Genomic DNA, 18,006 nt, shown 5'->3' on the forward strand with positions numbered 1-18,006 from the left:
GAGGGAGGGTGGGGGAAAGGGAAGAGGGAGGGTGGGGGAGAGGGGAGAGGGAAGAGTGAGGATGGGGGAGAGGGAAGAGGGAGGGTGGGGGAGAGGGACGAGGGAGGGTGGGGGAGAGGGACGAGGGAGGGTGGGGAAGAGGGCGGGTGGGGGAGAGGGAAGAGGGAGGGTGGGGGAGAGGGAAGAGGGAGGGTGGGGGAGAGAGGGAAGATGGAGGATGGGGGAGAGAGGGAAGAGGGAGGGTGGGGAGAGAGGGAAGAGGGCGGATGGGGGAGAGAGGGAAGAGGGAGGATGGTGGAGAGAGGGAAGAGGGAAGGTGAGGGAGGGTGGGGGAGAGAGGGAAGAGGGAGAGGGAGGGTGAGGAAGAGAGGGAGGGTGGGAGAGAGAGAGAGAGAGGGACAGAGAGGGAGAGCTGCTTTTCACTCCAAGATAGGGAAGGATTTTTCAGGAACGAAGTTCTGGCACGACCCGTTCTTTTCTCGAGAACAAAAGGCTTTGAAGGTTTTCGCAGCACGGTATCAGCTCGGTATCAGCTCGGTATCAGCACGGTATCAGCTCGCTCAGGTCCACCAACCACCGAAACCACAGTGGAACTTCACAGTAAATCCAAAGATTACCGCCCGTCGTCCGTGGTGTCGGTTCAACTATTTATTAAACGTAATACAAATTACAATACAATACAATACAATACAATACAATACAATACAATATAATACAATACAATATAATGATATTAATATGGGTGCGGACATATGGTGTGCACAAGAAAGCACTCGTGGAGCACGAACTCGTACTGGTACTGGTACAGGTACTGTACAGTGTACACCAACAGGGCTTTGTCCAGAGATCGACACATCGAGTCCGTTTGTCAAGAGATCGACACATCGAGTCCGTTTGTCCAAGACACAAATCCACCACGTGACCCTCTGGAGACAATTAATTAAATGAAGATTTGTTTTTGATGGAAATGGCAGAAACGTTTAAATATTTAAAGGATCGTTTAGAAAAAGGGAAATTTAATAATTAATGATAAATATAAGAGGAAACATTTAATAATTAATAAATAAGAACGATCCCTTGAGGTTTGCGGAGAGAGGGAGAGAAATCGTTTAATTCCAAGGACAGTATCACTGGGAAGGAGCAGCGAGCCGGAATTCCTGTGGAGCTAGCTCTGTCTGTGTCTCTGTCTATGTCAAGTTAGGGGAGGATGGGGTACAAACTGAGAAAAAGGGGGAAGGGGAAACGGGAAAAACACTGGGAAGATTTATAAGAGGAGGAGAGCGGATTTATGGGATCGACATTGGAGGAATTCTAGGATTCGCGTACGTAATATATCGAGAAGCTGGAGACGACCAGCATGAGCGAGTCGATCGCATTGAATGGGGATTATGAAACACTCACCGAACTCACCCTCACCTTCTTTGGTATCTCCAATATCTTATTCATTGCATTCACAAAAATCTCACTCATTTCTCACCAATCATCCCCCCTCGGCCCTCCTCACCAACCGTCCCCTCTCTTCACCAACCGTCCCCTCTCCTCACCAACCTTCCCCTCTCCTCACCAACCTTCCCCTCTCCTCACCAACCGTCCCCTCTCTTCACCAACCGTCCCCTCTCTTCACCAACCGTCCCCTTTCCTCACCAACCGTCCCCTCTCTTCACCAACCGTCCCCTCTCCTCACCAACCTTCCCCTCTCCTCACCAACCATCCCCTCTCCTCACCAACCGTCCCCTCTCTTCACCAACCGTCCCCTCTCTTCACCAACCTTCCCCTTTCCTCGCCAACCGTCCCCTCTCTTCACCAACCGTCCCCTCTCCTCACCAAGCGTCCCCTCTCCTCACCAACCTTCCCCTCTTCTCACCAACCGTCCCCTCTCCTCACAAACCGTCCCCTTTCCTCACCAACCGTCCCCTCTCCTCACCAAGCGTCCCCTCTCCTCACCAAGCGTCCCATCTCCTCACCAAGCATCCCCTCTCCTCACCAAGCGTCCCCTCTCCTCACCAACCTTCCCCTTTCCTCACCAACCGTTCCCTCTCCTCACCAAGCGTCCCCTCTCCTCACCAACCGTCCCCTCTCCTCACCAAGCGTCCCCTCTCCTCACCAAGCGTCCCTTCTCCTCAACAACCGTCTCCTCTCCTCAACAACCGTCTCCTCTCCTCAACAACCGTCCCCTCTCCTCAACAACCGTCTCCTCTCCTCACCAACCGTACCCTCTCCTCACCAACCATCCCCTCTCCTCACCAACCGTGCCCTTTCCTCACCAACCATACCCTCTCCTCACCAACAGTCTCCTTTCCTCACCAACTGTCCCCTTTCCTCACCAACCATACCCTTTCCTCACCAACCGTCCCCTTTCCTCACCAACCGTATCCTCCCCTCACCAACCGTCCCCTTTCCTCACCAACCGTCCCCTTTCCTCACCAACCGTATCCTCCCCTCACCAACCGTCCCCTTTCCTCACCAACCGTCCCCTCTCTTCACCAACCGTCCCCTTTCCTCACCAACCGTCCCCTTTCCTCACCAACCGTCCCCTCTCCTAACCAAGCGTCCCCTCTCCTCACCAACCTTCCCCTTTCCTCGCCAACCGTCCCCTTTCCTCACCAAGCGGCCCCTCTCCTCACCAACCATCCCCTCTCCTCACCAAGCGGCCCCTCTCCTCACCAAGCGTCCCCTCTCCTCACCAACCGTCCGCTCTCCTCACCAACCGTCCCCTCTCCTCACCAAGCGGCCCCTCTCCTCACCAAACGTCGCCTCTCCTCACCAACCGTCCTCTCTCCTCACCAAGCTCCCCTCCCCTCACTAACCGTCCCCTCTCCTCACCAAGCGGCCCCTCTCCTCACCAAGCGTCGCCTCTCCTCACCAACCGTCCCCTCACTATCCCCTCATAATATCCCTATCTCCTCATTCCACTCCCCCATCCACCTTCCGATCTCCCTTCGGGTCCGTGTCCCCTCCACTCTCCATCCCCCATCTTCCTCTTCCTCTTCCTCCTCCTTCGATTGCAACCGGTTTCCTCTCAGCGTTTATTCCGCTTCCCTTCCATCCACGTTCCTCCCTCCCTATCCCTTCCCCTTTCCCCTCCATTGCTCCACACACGCTATCTTCTCTTCGTGCATCCATTCCTTGGTATCCTCCTCGTTATCTTCACGGTACGTTCGACTCGTGTTGCCTACCTGTCATTTTGAGTACCGTCCGATGAAATATGACGATATATATACATATTAATAATTATTAGATGCATGCATGCTGATAGTGATACACAAGTACATGTGTCATGTGTGCGTACCGCGTACGTGTAAAACTGCCTCATCCTCATTGTGTCCGTGTCTCTCCATTTGTCTCTGTGAGTATTCTCATCATGAATATGTCTCTGACTCTGCACGTAACATGTATGTACAAGTACGTGTGTACATGTACGTGTGACGTGTGTAAAGGTACGTGTGTACATGTACGGGTGACGTGTGTACATGTGCGTATGACATGTGTCCAAGTACATTACATGTGTGCATGTACGTGTGACGTGTTTATAAGTACCTGTGTACAACTACGTGTGTACATGTACGTGTATACAACACTACAACTACGTGTGTACATGTATGTGTGTACAAGTACGTGTGTACATGTATGTGTGTACAATTACGTGTGTACATGTATGTGTGTACAAGTACGTGTGTACATGTATGTGTGTACAATTACGTGTGTACAAGTACGTGTGTACAAGTACGTGTGTACATGTATGTGTGTACATGTATGTGTGTACAACTACGTGTGTACATGTACGTGTGTACAACTACGTGTGTACATGTACGTGTGTACAACTACGTGTGTACATGCAGGTGTGTACAACTACGTGTGTACATGCAGGTGTGTACAACTACGTGTGTACATGTACGTGTGTACAACTACGTGTGTACATGCACGTGTGTACAACTACGTGTGTACATGTACGTGTGTACAACTACGTGTGTACATGTACGTGTGTACAACTACGTGTGTACATGTACGTGTGTACAAGTACGTGTGTACATGTACGTGTGTACAAGTACGTGTGTACATGTACGTGTGTACAACTACGTGTGTACATGTACGTGTGTACAAGTACGTGTGTGCATGTACGTGTGTACAACTACGTGTGTACATGTACGTGTGTACAAGTACGTGTGTGCATGTATGTGTGTACAACTATGTGTGTACAACTACGGGGGGACGTGTCTCTCTCTCTATACGTGTATTTGTGGGTGCTGTTTCAAAGGCCGAGCTGAGCAACCTTCCCCTTGGAGGTTGTTGTCTTGAGAAAATGTGTAACGAGTTCATCTTGTCTCTGTCCAAGACTCGACCAGACACGGTTAGTCATGTTTCGTCAATGAATACAGACTCGATGTTCCGGTTTCTAAAGGTCGGTGCAAAACGTAATGATCTCCATTGGTCTCCTGTATGAATAGGATACACGTGTGTGTGTGGATTGCTCCATGATCATGGAACCCAGTGGATGTGTGTGTGGATTGGTCCGTGATCATGGAACCCAGTGGATGTGTGTGTGGATTGCTCCATGATCATGGAACCCAGTGGATGTGTGTGTGGATTGGTCCGTGATCATGGAACCCAGTGGATGTGTGTGTGGATTGCTCCGTGATCATGGAACCCAGTGGATGTGTGTGTGGATTGCCCTGTGATCATGGAACCCAGTGGATGTGTGTGTGGATTGCCCTGTGATCATGGAACCCAGTGGATGTGTGTGTGGATTGCTCCGTGATCATGGAACCCAGTGGATGTGTGTGTGGATTTGTCCGTGATCATGGAACCCAGTGGATGTGTGTGTGGATTGCTCCATGATCATGGAACCCAGTGGATGTGTGTGTGGATTGCTCCATGATCATGGAACCCAGTGGATGTGTGTGTGGATTGGTCCGTGATCATGGAACCCAGTGGATGTGTGTGTGGATTGCTCCATGATCATGGAACCCAGTGGATGTGTGTGTGGATTGCTCCATGATCATGGAACCCAGTGGATGTGTGTGTGGATTGGTCCGTGATCATGGAACCCAGTGGATGTGTGTGTGGATTGCTCCATGATCATGGAACCCAGTGGATGTGTGTGTGGATTGCTCCATGATCATGGAACCCAGTGGATGTGTGTGTGGATTGCTCCATGATCATGGAACCCAGTGGATGTGTGTGTGGATTGGTCCGTGATCATGGAACCCAGTGGATGTGTGTGTGGATTGCTCCATGATCATGGAACCCAGTGGATGTGTGTGTGGATTGCTCCATGATCATGGAACCCAGTGGATGTGTGTGTGGATTGCTCCATGATCATGGAACCCAGTGGATGTGTGTGTGGATTGCTCCATGATCATGGAACCCAGTGGATGTGTGTGTGGATTGCTCCATGATCATGGAACCCAGTGGATGTGTGTGTGGATTGGTCCGTGATCATGGAACCCAGTGGATGTGTGTGTGGATTGCTCCATGATCATGGAACCCAGTGGATGTGTGTGTGGATTGCTCCATGATCATGGAACCCAGTGGATGTGTGTGTGGATTGCTCCATGATCATGGAACCCAGTGGATGTGTGTGTGGATTGCTCCATGATCATGGAACCCTGTGGATGTGTGTGTGGATTGCTCCATGATCATGGAACCCAGTGGATGTGTGTGTGGATTGCTCCATGATCATGGAACCCAGTGGATGTGTGTGTGGATTGCTCTGTGATCATGGACCCAGTGTATGTGTGTGTGGATTGCTCCATGATCATGGAACCCCGTGGATGTGTGTGTGGATTGCTCTGTGATCATGGAACCCAGTGGATGTGTGTGTGGATTGCTCCGTGATCATGGAACCCAGTGGATGTGTGTGTGGATTGCTCTGTGATCATGGAACCCAGTGGATGTGTGTGTGGATTGCCCTGTGATCATGGAACCCAGTGGATGTGTGTGTGGATTGCCCTGTGATCATGGAACCCAGTGGATGTGTGTGTGGATTGCTCCATGATCATGGAACCCAGTGGATGTGTGTGTGGATTGCCCTGTGATCATGGAACCCAGTGGATGTGTGTGTGGATTGCTCCGTGATCATGGAACCCAGTGGATGTGTGTGTGGATTGCTCCATGATCATGGAACCCAGTGGATGTGTGTGTGGATTGCTCCATGATCATGGAACCCAGTGGATGTGTGTGTGGATTGCTCTGTGATCATGGAACCCAGTGGATGTGTGTGTGGATTGCTCCATGATTATGGAACCCCGTGGATGTGTGTGTGGATTGCTCTGTGATCATGGAACCCAGTGGATGTGTGTGTGGATTGCTCCGTGATCATGGAACCCAGTGGATGTGTGTGTGGATTGCTCTGTGATCATGGAACCCAGTGGATGTGTGTGTGGATTGCTCCGTGATCATGGAACCCAGTGGATGTGTGTGTGGATTGCTCCATGATCATGGAACCCAGTGGATGTGTGTGTGGATTGCTCCATGATCATGGAACCCAGTGGATGTGTGTGTGGATTGCTCCATGATCATGGAACCCAGTGGATGTGTGTGTGGATTTGTCCATGATCATGGAACCCAGTGGATGTGTGTGTGGATTGCTCCGTGATCATGGAACCCAGTGGATGTGTGTGTGGATTTGTCCATGATCATGGAACCCAGTGGATGTGTGTGTGGATTGCTCTGTGATCATGGAACCCAGTGGATGTGTGTGTGGATTTGTCCATGATCATGGAACCCAGTGGATGTGTGTGTGGATTGCTCCGTGATCATGGAACCCAGTGGATGTGTGTGTGGATTTGTCCATGATCATGGAACCCAGTGGATGTGTGTGTGGATTGCTCCATGATCATGGAACCCAGTGGATGTGTGTGTGGATTGCTCCGTGATCATGGAACCCAGTGGATGTGTGTGTGGATTGCTCCATGATCATGGAACCCAGTGGATGTGTGTGTGGATTGCTCCATGATCATGGAACCCAGTGGATGTGTGTGTGGATTGCTCTGTGATCATGGAACCCAGTGGATGTGTGTGTGGATTTGTCCATGATCATGGAACCCAGTGGATGTGTGTGTGGATTGCTCCGTGATCATGGAACCCAGTGGATGTGTGTGTGGATTTGTCCATGATCATGGAACCCAGTGGATGTGTGTGTGGATTGCTCCATGATCATGGAACCCAGTGGATGTGTGTGTGGATTTGTCCATGATCATGGAACCCAGTGGATGTGTGTGTGGATTTGTCCATGATCATGGAACCCAGTGGATGTGTGTGTGGATTGCTCCGTGATCATGGAACCCAGTGGATGTGTGTGTGGATTTGTCCATGATCATGGAACCCAGTGGATGTGTGTGTGGATTGCTCCGTGATCATGGAACCCAGTGGATGTGTGTGTGGATTTGTCCATGATCATGGAACCCAGTGGATGTGTGTGTGGATTTGTCCATGATCATGGAACCCAGTGGATGTGTGTGTGGATTGCTCCATGATCATGGAACCCAGTGGATGTGTGTGTGGATTGCTCTGTGATCATGGAACCCAGTGGATGTGTGTGTGGATTGCTCCGTGATCATGGAACCCAGTGGATGTGTGTGTGGATTTGTCCATGATCATGGAACCCAGTGGATGTGTGTGTGGATTGCTCCGTGATCATGGAACCCAGTGGATGTGTGTGTGGATTTGTCCATGATCATGGAACCCAGTGGATGTGTGTGTGGATTGCTCCGTGATCATGGAACCCAGTGGATGTGTGTGTGTGGATTTGTCCATGATCATGGAACCCAGTGGATGTGTGTGTGGATTGCTCCATGATCATGGAACCCAGTGGATGTGTGTGTGGATTGCTCTGTGATCATGGAACCCAGTGGATGTGTGTGTGGATTTGTCCATGATCATGGAACCCAGTGGATGTGTGTGTAGATTTGTCCATGATCATGGAACCCCATGGATGTGTGTGTGGATTGCTCCATGATCATGGAACCCAGTGGATGTGTGTGTGGATTGCTCCATGATCATGGAACCCAGTTGATGTGTGTGTGGATTGCTCCATGATCATGGAACCCAGTGGATGTGTGTGTGGATTGCCCTGTGACCATGGAACCCAGTGGATGTGTGTGTGGATTGCTCCATGATCATGGAACCCAGTGGATGTGTGTGTGGATTGCTCCATGATCATGGAACCCAGTGGATGTGTGTGTGGATTGCTCCATGATCATGAAACCCCGTGGATGTGTGTGTGGATTGCTCCATGATCATGGAACCCAGTGGATGTGTGTGTGGATTGCTCCATGATCATGGAACCCAGTGGATGTGTGTGTGGATTGCTCCATGATCATGGAACCCAGTGGATGTGTGTGTGGATTGCTCCATGATCATGAAACCCCGTGGATGTGTGTGTGGATTGCTCCATGATCATGGAACCCAGTGGATGTGTGTGTGGATTGCTCCATGATCATGGAACCCAGTGGATGTGTGTGTGGATTGCTCCATGATCATGGAACCCAGTGGATGTGTGTGTGGATTGCCCTGTGATCATGGAACCCAGTGGATGTGTGTGTGGATTGCCCTGTGATCATGGAACCCAGTGGATGTGTGTGTGGATTGCCCTGTGATCATGGAACCCAGTGGATGTGTGTGTGGATTGCCCTGTGATCATGGAACCCAGTGGATGTGTGTGTGGATTGCCCTGTGATCATGGAACCCAGTGGATGTGTGTGTGGATTGCCCTGTGATCATGGAACCCAGTGGATGTGTGTGTGGATTGCCCTGTGATCATGGAACCCAGTGGATGTGTGTGTGGATTGCCCTGTGATCATGGAACCCAGTGGATGTGTGTGTGGATTGCCCTGTGATCATGGAACCCAGTGGATGTGTATGTGGATTGCCCTGTGATCATGGAACCCAGTGGATGTGTGTGTGGATTGCCCTGTGATCATGGAACCCAGTGGATGTGTGTGTGGATTGCCCTGTGATCATGGAACCCAGTGGATGTGTGTGTGGATTGCCCTGTGATCATGGAACCCAGTGGATGTGTGTGTGGATTGCCCTGTGATCATGGAACCCAGTGGATGTGTGTGTGGATTGCCCTGTGATCATGGAACCCAGTGGATGTGTGTGTGGATTGCCCTGTGATCATGGAACCCAGTGGATGTGTGTGTGGATTTGTCCATGATCATGGAACTCATTGCACGTGTGTTTGTATTGCTCATGAACCCAGTGGAGGAGATGGATAGAGAGGTGGGGGAGAGAGAGAGGGGTGGGAGGACAGGAGGTGGGGGGGGGGGGGGGGGGAGAGCGAAGCCCCACCACGTCACTATACTTTACACTCCACGAGGGAGGGGTGGTTCGAGGAGGGGAGTGGGAGCGAGGGAAAGAGGAGGGAGGTCCAGGAGGGGAGAGAAAGCATGGAGGAGGGGCGGTAGATCAAGGGAGAGAGGATGAGTAAGGGCAGGGAAGAGTATGGAGGGGATAGAGGGGGGGGGGGGGGGGGGTTGAAAATCCAGCAGATGTGACGTCCAGTTTAACGGGGCGGTATACATTGATGAATCCCCCTGCTTGTCAAACACTGGGATGGCTGTTTATAGCTGGGTCGGGATGCAAACCCAGGCTAGACGGTTCAGAGCGAGTGTGCTACCTCTCGGACATCGTGCTTGTGCCGTTGCATTAATCCTCTAATTTATTTTGCCTTCTAATTCCTGGGATGTCCACACGAGTAGCGAGCCGCCCGATCACCATGGAAGCCAAGTGACTTTAGAACTTGACGTTGGGTTTTTTTCATGTATATTTTTATAGGTATATTTATATAATTTTATAGGTATATTAATATTAAATAAAAGATGTTTAGCAGGTGAGGCACCACATGTCTCATGACACCATGGACCCCAACACAGGCACGTGGCGGAAGTGCTTGAAGAAGAAGAATTATCAGAAGCAGTTTGTTTCTCCGTAATGTTTCCGAGTTTGAACAAATACTTTCTCGTGAGTTTGAAGAAGATCTGGGCAGGTTTTGTTGACAAAAATGCAGAGGATAATTAAATTTGTTGTTTTTGATGTTGATGTTTTGGCAGAGTCGGCGTCAGAACAAATCTAATCGGGGGGCATTAGGGTAACCGCGGGGGGGGGGGGGGGGCACAAACTGCCGTTCGAGAACTCAATCTATGATGTAAATGCTTGATAATAAGAGTTTGCCGTCAACAATCAACACACCACACACACACACACACACATACACTGCACAAAATACAGCCCACGTGCAAGCCATGTCTCTGTCTCTCATTCTTTCACTCTTTCACTCTTTCACTCACTGCACTGTGCGCGTCATTGGACCATCATTTGAAACAGACTATTTTTCTCCACTCTTACCGAATAAATGCAGACAGATCCAAAAATCATTCAACATTTTGCGTAATAATCATGAAAGCCAAGGCTGGCATCATGAAGTGAATTAAACGCACGGCTTACCTTCAGAAGAGTTGCAGGTGGCGAGTGTTGGTGCTGAACCTCCTAAGAATGGTGTCCTTCCACTCAGTTGTGCATTTTCGGGTTAAGTCCCTCTGAAACGCTAGCTGAACCAACTGGGCCTTTCTTTTGTGGAGCATTGCAATGTCTGTGGTCCGAAAATACGTTTCTCAGAGTGGAGAATGAATTGTCGCACATTGCTGTGGAGGCGCCAAATGTTGAGGCATGTTTGAAAGCAGTCAGTACACTGGGCATTCCGATCAGATGTGTGTGGTACTCTGAGAGGATGTGCTGTGTAGTCCAAACCCCCTCGATTGGCTGTGATTGTTTTTGTGAGCTGAAAAACTGTTTAGCAACTTCGTACTCTGTCTCAATTATAGGCGATCGTGACAGGTCCATAATATGCTTCACAGCCTTTACATCAAGAAATGTATCACTTTCTGGATTCAGTGCAACAAGTGCTCCAGCCAAGTGTGAGTTCCGCTCGCTGAATCTGTGATCCATCTCTCCAAGCACTGAATCAATAGTGTTGTAGTGCAGTCTCTGAAGTTCTGTTTTTTCGTCATCATCCCTGTGTCCTGTAGTTCCCATAACGACATACTCATCCATATTCGTGTTCGCTTTGCGTCTCCGTTTGGGGATCGCGGGTCTCAGTGATGCGCTGGCAGCCGTGGCCATGTCCCACACCTTATATGCCGGCAGCCCAGAGCATTTTGGTCAAACGAACAAGGTACCAATATCCGAGTACAGAAACATTTATTGTGTAACCTAACATATTCAGATATGGATGTCTGCCGGGGACCCCCTGCTGCGTGGGGCCCCTGGGGCCCAAAGAGGGGGGCCGATCAAACATTGGGGGTTTTAATCTAGCCCAAATTTTGGGACCCTTTTGGGGGGGGGGGGGGGGTGGGAGCCGGCCGGCCTTATGTGGCAGACAATCGATAGATATATTGTACTTAATAGTAGATTGTAATTGATCATTTTAACTTGGTTGTATATTATGTGGTAGCTCCAATGTTTAATCCATCCCAAATTTGTGGACCCTTTTTAGGGGGTCTCTTGCAGTGGTCATTCTGTGCTCTGTGAGATGTACCTGTTGATTTCCATTTGGTTTCATGTGGTACTTTTAATATATGTTCTAGGCCAACTCTACCAAAGTGTCCATGGGGTCAACTTTTTGGAGGTGTCTGGCAGGCCTTATGCAGACTCAGATTGTCTGGTACTCTCTATGCAGAGGAAAATTTGTCTGGTAGTGGTCATTCTGTACTCTGTGAGATGTACCTGTTTATTTAAACTTACTTGCAATTATACCATACCATAGTGTCCACGGGATCAACTTTTGGGGGTGTCTGGCGGGCCTTATGCAGCAGACAATCTGTCTGGCGATGGGTTTTTTATACTTAGTAGAGTGTAATTGTTCATTTTAACTTGGTTTCATGTGGTACCTCCTATGTTTAATCCAGCCCAAATTTTGGGATCCTTTGAGGGGGGTCTGGAGGGGCCTATGCAGAGGCAAATTTGTCTGGCGGTGGTCACTCTGTGCTCTGTGAGATGTACCTGTTGATTTCCACTTGGTTTCATGTGGTACCCCCAATGTTTGATCCAGCCCATTATTTGGCCCCCCTCTTTGGGCCCCAGGGGCCCCACGCAGCAGGGAGTCCCCGGCAGACATCCATATCTGAATATGTTAGGTTACACAATAAATGTTTCTGTACTCGGATATTGGTACCTTGTTCGTTTGACCACAATGCTCTGGGCTGCCGGCCTATTATTAAACTCCTCGTCAATGAGCACACCACTTCCTCAAATGTGACCTGATGCAAATATGACCAACAGGGTGTGTTTTTTTCTTTTCTTATTTTTGTTTTTATTTCATTTCATTTAGCGAAAAGATTTTCACTTTTAATATGATAAATATAAATTAATTAATAATACGCAAAGTTTGGCGCCAAAGGCTTGGCCTGCGGGTCGGGGGGGGGGGGGGCACAATCAGGGCCGTCTTAAGGCATGGGCACACTGGGCAGTTGCCCAGGGCCCCAAGTTGCCCAGGGGCCCCACGATTCTAGGGGCACCATGCTACCATATTGTTAATGAGAGATCTCTTGGCAGAGTGGATAATTACTCGACCTCTCGCTGGAAAGGCCTGGGATTAAGTTACGAAATAAGACTGCAGCAGATTACATTTCATTTTATATGCAAATGGTATAATATGCGTTAACCTTATTTCATTAAGATTTCCACTCATTTATTCACTGTGTAAAATACGAAACAAGTTTCACTGCGAATCCCGATTGCCATTTGTTGAATGACGTCACGCACTTCTTGTTGAAGTTGAGTTGAAGAGTCTAATTATCTACAAATAATCCGGAAGAATTCCCATGTTTTAAACGCGTAAATGACTGGAAACATGGCAATCTTATTGTAGAACATGAAAATGGAAAAGAACATCGCAAGTGCATGATGGCATATTTGATTCGGCATAAAGAAACTGGATGTGTAGATTCTTTATTAATCAAACATCAGTGGTCAGAGCAGGAGTAGTGGCACAAAGTGTTGACACGTGTGGTTTCTGTCATTCGCTTTCTTACCTCCAGAGGTTTGGCATTTCGTGGAGAGAATCAAACTATTGGGTCGGCAAAAAAGGAAACTTTTTAGGTATTCTGGAGCTGTTGAGTGAATTTGACCCTTTTCTGGAAGAGCATCTCAAACTGCATGGAAATGCTGGAAAGGAGAACCCATCGTATCTATCGGCAAACATTTGTGAGGAATTTATTGAATTAATGGGTCAACATGTTCTTTGTGCTATTCTGGAAGAAGTAAAAGAGTCAAAGTATTATTCAATAAGTGTGGATTCCACTCCAGACATCTCACGCATTGATCAACTGACATTCACCGTCCGGTACATTCGAGGATGTGAGCCTGGGGAGCGTTTCATCAAGTTCATCCCCATCTTTTCTCATGGAGCAAAGAATCTCGCAGACGCTGTTGTGGATTTCCTGAATGGGAACAAAATTCCGCGATCAAACTGCCGTGGTCAGTCGTATGACAATGCCTCAAATATGTCTGGACGCCATACTGGATTGCAGGCACGGATCCATCAACTGAATGAGTTCGCCATCTATGTCCCCTGTGCTGGACACAGCCTGAACTTAGTGGGAGTAAAAGCGGAAGAGTGTCGTCTACAGATTGTAAAATTATTTGACTTTGTTCAGCGTCTGTATTCCTTTTTCTCGGCTTCTACACATCGATGGAATGTTTTGGCATCATCTTTTGGAAAAGATCATATTGTGGTCAAGCGTCTGTCTGACACGAGATGGTCGTCACATTTTGATGCTGTCCATGCTCCGCATAGAGGTTCCGAGAAAATTAAACATGCACTGGATTCGGTATCAGCTGACACTGACCAGGAAGTGAACACAAGGCGAGAGGCAGAAGGATTGAGCGAGAAAATGGAGAACCTGGAAACGATTTTTCTGACAATTATTTGGAACGACATTCTCGAAAGAGTGAGCAAAACAAGTAAGGTCCTGCAGTCAAAAGATGTGGACTTACTTGTTGCCGTGAATCTTCTTGAGTCTCTGAAAACGTATCTTCAGGAAATTAGAGACAAATTTAGTGAATATGAACTGAAGGCCAGGAGTAGGTGTCCAGATTCGGATTACAGCGATGTGAACAAACGGGTGCGAAAGCGAAGTGAACGTCTTACTACATATGGCGGATCAGAAGAAGAGATACTTCTGAACAAAAGTGAAAAGTTCAGGGTGGAAACATTCCTTTCTGTTCTGGACTCTCTGAACTCTGACCTGACAAAACGTGCAGATTATTCATGGATTGGAAATCTGTTTTCCTTCTTCAGTCAATTGAAATCGATTGGTTCTGATGAGTTAAACAAAAAGTGTGAACACTTGGCTAATGTGTATCACAAAGACCTTGATCATGGTGACCTTCTAAATGAATGCCAGCAACTCAAGCACAATATGGTTCTTGATGAAAATTGTGAGACTCTCCCTGCGTTGTACAGAAAAATAATTTCGGACAACTTGAAATCTGTGTTTCCCAATGTTGAAATTGCACTCAGAGTGTTCATGCGCATGATGGTGACCAACTGTACAGGGGAACGTTCATTTCCAAGATTGAAGCTTACAGAGAATCAGCTTCGCTATGCGGCATGCGGCAGCAGCGTTTGAACTGGCTTTCACTCATGTGCATGGAAAATGACACCAGAAGACCATTGAATTCAAGCCAATTATAAATCATTTCTCTGCAAAGAAATTTGGCAAACGTTTGCATAATAATAAATAATTTATACTGTACCATCTCCGTCTGTACGGTGTACCAATTATTATCATTTATATGTTGAAAAGTTTTTTTTTTCAAGGCTTATGTTATATTGTTCAAAAGTTTTTATGTGTTTTTTTTTGTATACAGAGTCGAGGCTCGTGAAAGAGCTAACATTTATCAAACAAACAAATAAAACAAAGAAGCAAACAATGTATATAAAAAGGGGAGCGGTCGACAAGATGGGGAGAGAAGGGGAGGAAGCACACAAAAACAACATTTGAGAGCAGGGACATCGGGAGATGTGTGGGAGGGAGAGGGCCTGGGGGGGAGGGGGCAGGACAGGACACCAAGGACTTCCAGGAAAGAAGTCGGCACCTCAAAAAGTGGATTTGGGGTGAAATTAGCGGGGGTAGAAAAGATCAAGGTTTTGGATGGGGGAAGATAAGAGATGGTGGTGAACAGCTGTTTTAAAGACCTGGAGGGAGGAGTGGGATTGAAGAGAGTGATGGAGTTTGTTCCAGAGGTGGGAGAAAAGAGGAATGAAGGAGTGAAGGTGAGCAGAGAGTCTTGATTTTGGCAGTTTAACCATAAGAGGGTTGCAGGCAGATCTTGTGCGACCTGTAGGAATATTTGGGGGACAGAGCCCAGAGGGAGCTGGGGGAGCAAGCCCGGAGAGGAGTCGGTAGAAGACGGAAAGACCAACAACCTGCCTGCGGTGAGTAAATGAAAGGCCCTTGGAGTTAGCATCATCGCGGGAGATTCCAATGATTCTGAATGCTTTGGTTTCAACAGCGTGAAGATGAGCTAGGTGTGAGGCAGGAGCACCAGCCCAGAGGGGAGAGCAGTACTCCATTGAGAATTGATTAATCCTCACTTTACAGCATGTTTTTTTAATGTTTAAACATTGATTTTGTTGAAAGTACCAATAAATCTATAGGTTTAATTTTATTGACCGTTTACATTTTTATTCCCGTGGGTGGGTGGGAAGGGGCCCCAGTGGATTGCTTTGCCCAGGGCCTACAATGCTCTTAAGACGGCCCTGGGCACAATAACTCATTTGGGGGGGAATGGCCCGCGAATGCCCCCCCATGACGCCGACCCTGTGTTTTGGCGATCTCATGAGAGCTGAGTTTCTCCAACATGCTTTGAAGAAGAAGAAGAAGAAGAAGAAGAGGTAAAGAAGAGCTAATGCTTTGTTCATGCTGTTTCTCTGGAAGAAGAATTATCATGGCTGAGTTTCTCAGTAATGCTTTTTGAGTTTGAAGGAGAAGAATTGTCAGAAGCAGTTTGTTTCTCTGTAATGTTTTCCAAGTTTGAATGAAAACTTTCTCGTTGAGTTTGAAATTCACAGCTCGAACCAACATGCTGGAACTCCAACACAAGATCGATGGACGTTATTTTTATATTTGTATATTTATGTGGAAGTGACGGGTTGTATAATGAAAGTAGATAGCACAAAAGGGAATAAATTAAAATAGCACAACAAAGGTGAGACACCAGGGGGAGGGGAGAGGTGGGAGGCTGCCTTCGTTCATCGATATATATATTAGGGTGGCCCTTAAACGGAGTGAAAATTTTAAAATGTTAATTTGAATGTTCTCATGGCCTACATGTGATCCATTTGGGATAGAAACCCTGCAGTCAAAATTTCATACAGGGCTGTTTATACTTAGAGGTCGTCCAGGCACCTTCAATAATCAAGATTTTATATATACAGTATACGTATATATATTTTTTATATTTTATATTTCTAGTCCATAGATGTGATAATTATTCATAAGCATGTTTTATCAAACGGTGTTTATTTATTTCTGTGATACATACTGTATTATCTGTGATATGTGTTTTTAGTGTTACGTGACCTCAATCACATGGCCTATAGGGGGAAAGGTTCAAGAGTGCTGGACTACCTCTAAATATGTTTGACCTTAGCTGACATTTGGCCTGGTTTGTTTTTCGGGCAAATGGACCAGTTGTAGAGGATGAGAGCGTAACATTTCAAACTTTCAAAAATAAGGGCCACCCTAATATATATATATATATATATATATATATATATATATATATATATATATATATATATATATATATATATATATATATTGTCGCGTCGCCTGGGATTAAGATCCCACAACCTTACGGATAGCCGCAACGAGCTTAAACTCCGAGGCGTACTGCGAACCTTGGCGGGATTGTCTTTGGTGCGCGCGGGAAGGCCCAAGCCTTTTCTAATCGGGAACACATGCAGGGGTTAATCCGAACCCATAAACACGAAGACGGGACAGCAAAATCCACAATAGAAGAAAATTAAGATTCGACAAATAATGATTTTATGAAAATAAATGCAAATAACAATGAAAGGTGAGGTAAAAACTAAAATTTCCAAATTGAGACGTCTCCACCCAGACTTGTATGCAAAGAAGGGGAAAAGATAATAAAATAAAATAAATAATGTTTTGGTAACCCACCGGCACTCAGCTTTGCGTCCCCTAATGGCTGGTAAGGCTTGCTGGTCGTTAGTTGCCTCACACCACCATGCGGGAAATGTACAAGATGGCGCAGAATCGCGCCCGCAGGCAGCCGCCGGCATGAGGCAAGCAGGCAGGATCTTTCTTTGCTAATGCGGCTCTGATGGTCTCCCTGGCGCACACAGACGAGCGCCCGTCAGCCTCCCATGCAAAACAACCAAGCAACCGCCGCAATCAAGACCTGGACCAGAAGAGAAGACTGCGACCGCCCACAACCACACCCGGGACAAGAAAGACCAAGATGGTGGGAGCGTGTTCTCTTCCTCCAGCTCTCCAATGTTTCACGATGACGTCACAGTCTGTGCAATCACCAAGCGCTACTCAATCACGAAGGCTGGGGCATGGCCTCCCCATTACGAGTCGTCGGGGGGCGGATTCCAGGCGTCGTTCGGATGCAGTCTTCTGCGGGAATGTTTGGAATGAGGTATACGGCGGGAATGTTCAGATGATGTCGTTGGCTGGGAGGCTGGGCTTGACTGGCACGAGCTAAATGTGTTGGGTGTGGGTTAGCCCTGGCGGGGTGGTGAGCGAATGAGTCCATTGCCTGGCCGGCTGAGTTTTATAAAAACATTAGGAAAAATTACAAAAGGCATTTACACACAGGGGATTTAATCTTACAGACCCTACCGAGATAGCACAACTCCACTCCTCCGTGTGGAGACACCTAAACACTTACCCGGACATTCGACACTACTTAAATACATCGAGAAGGCTTCGCGGCATACAGAGCATGCTAATCTAGACGATTCCATCT

General features: G+C 47.8%; 1 protein-coding gene across 3 annotated transcripts in view; it reads left to right on the top strand.

The window, feature by feature from the left end:
• Window positions 1-3,024: 3,024 nt before the first annotated feature.
• Window positions 3,025-18,006, top strand: part of LOC137427997 (neuron navigator 3) — a 122,902-nt gene continuing 107,920 nt past the window's right edge. For all 3 annotated transcript variants that reach the window (XM_068117886.2, XM_068117887.2, XM_068117888.2), the window contains exon 1: window positions 3,025-3,152. The gene's annotated coding sequence lies outside the window, so the exon portion shown is untranslated. The remainder of the gene's footprint in view (window positions 3,153-18,006) is intronic.

This window comes from Myxine glutinosa, chromosome 5, assembly GCF_964187855.1.
Source record: "Myxine glutinosa chromosome 5, kmMyxGlut1.1, whole genome shotgun sequence".
NCBI classification, from domain to species: domain Eukaryota; kingdom Metazoa; phylum Chordata; class Myxini; order Myxiniformes; family Myxinidae; genus Myxine; species Myxine glutinosa.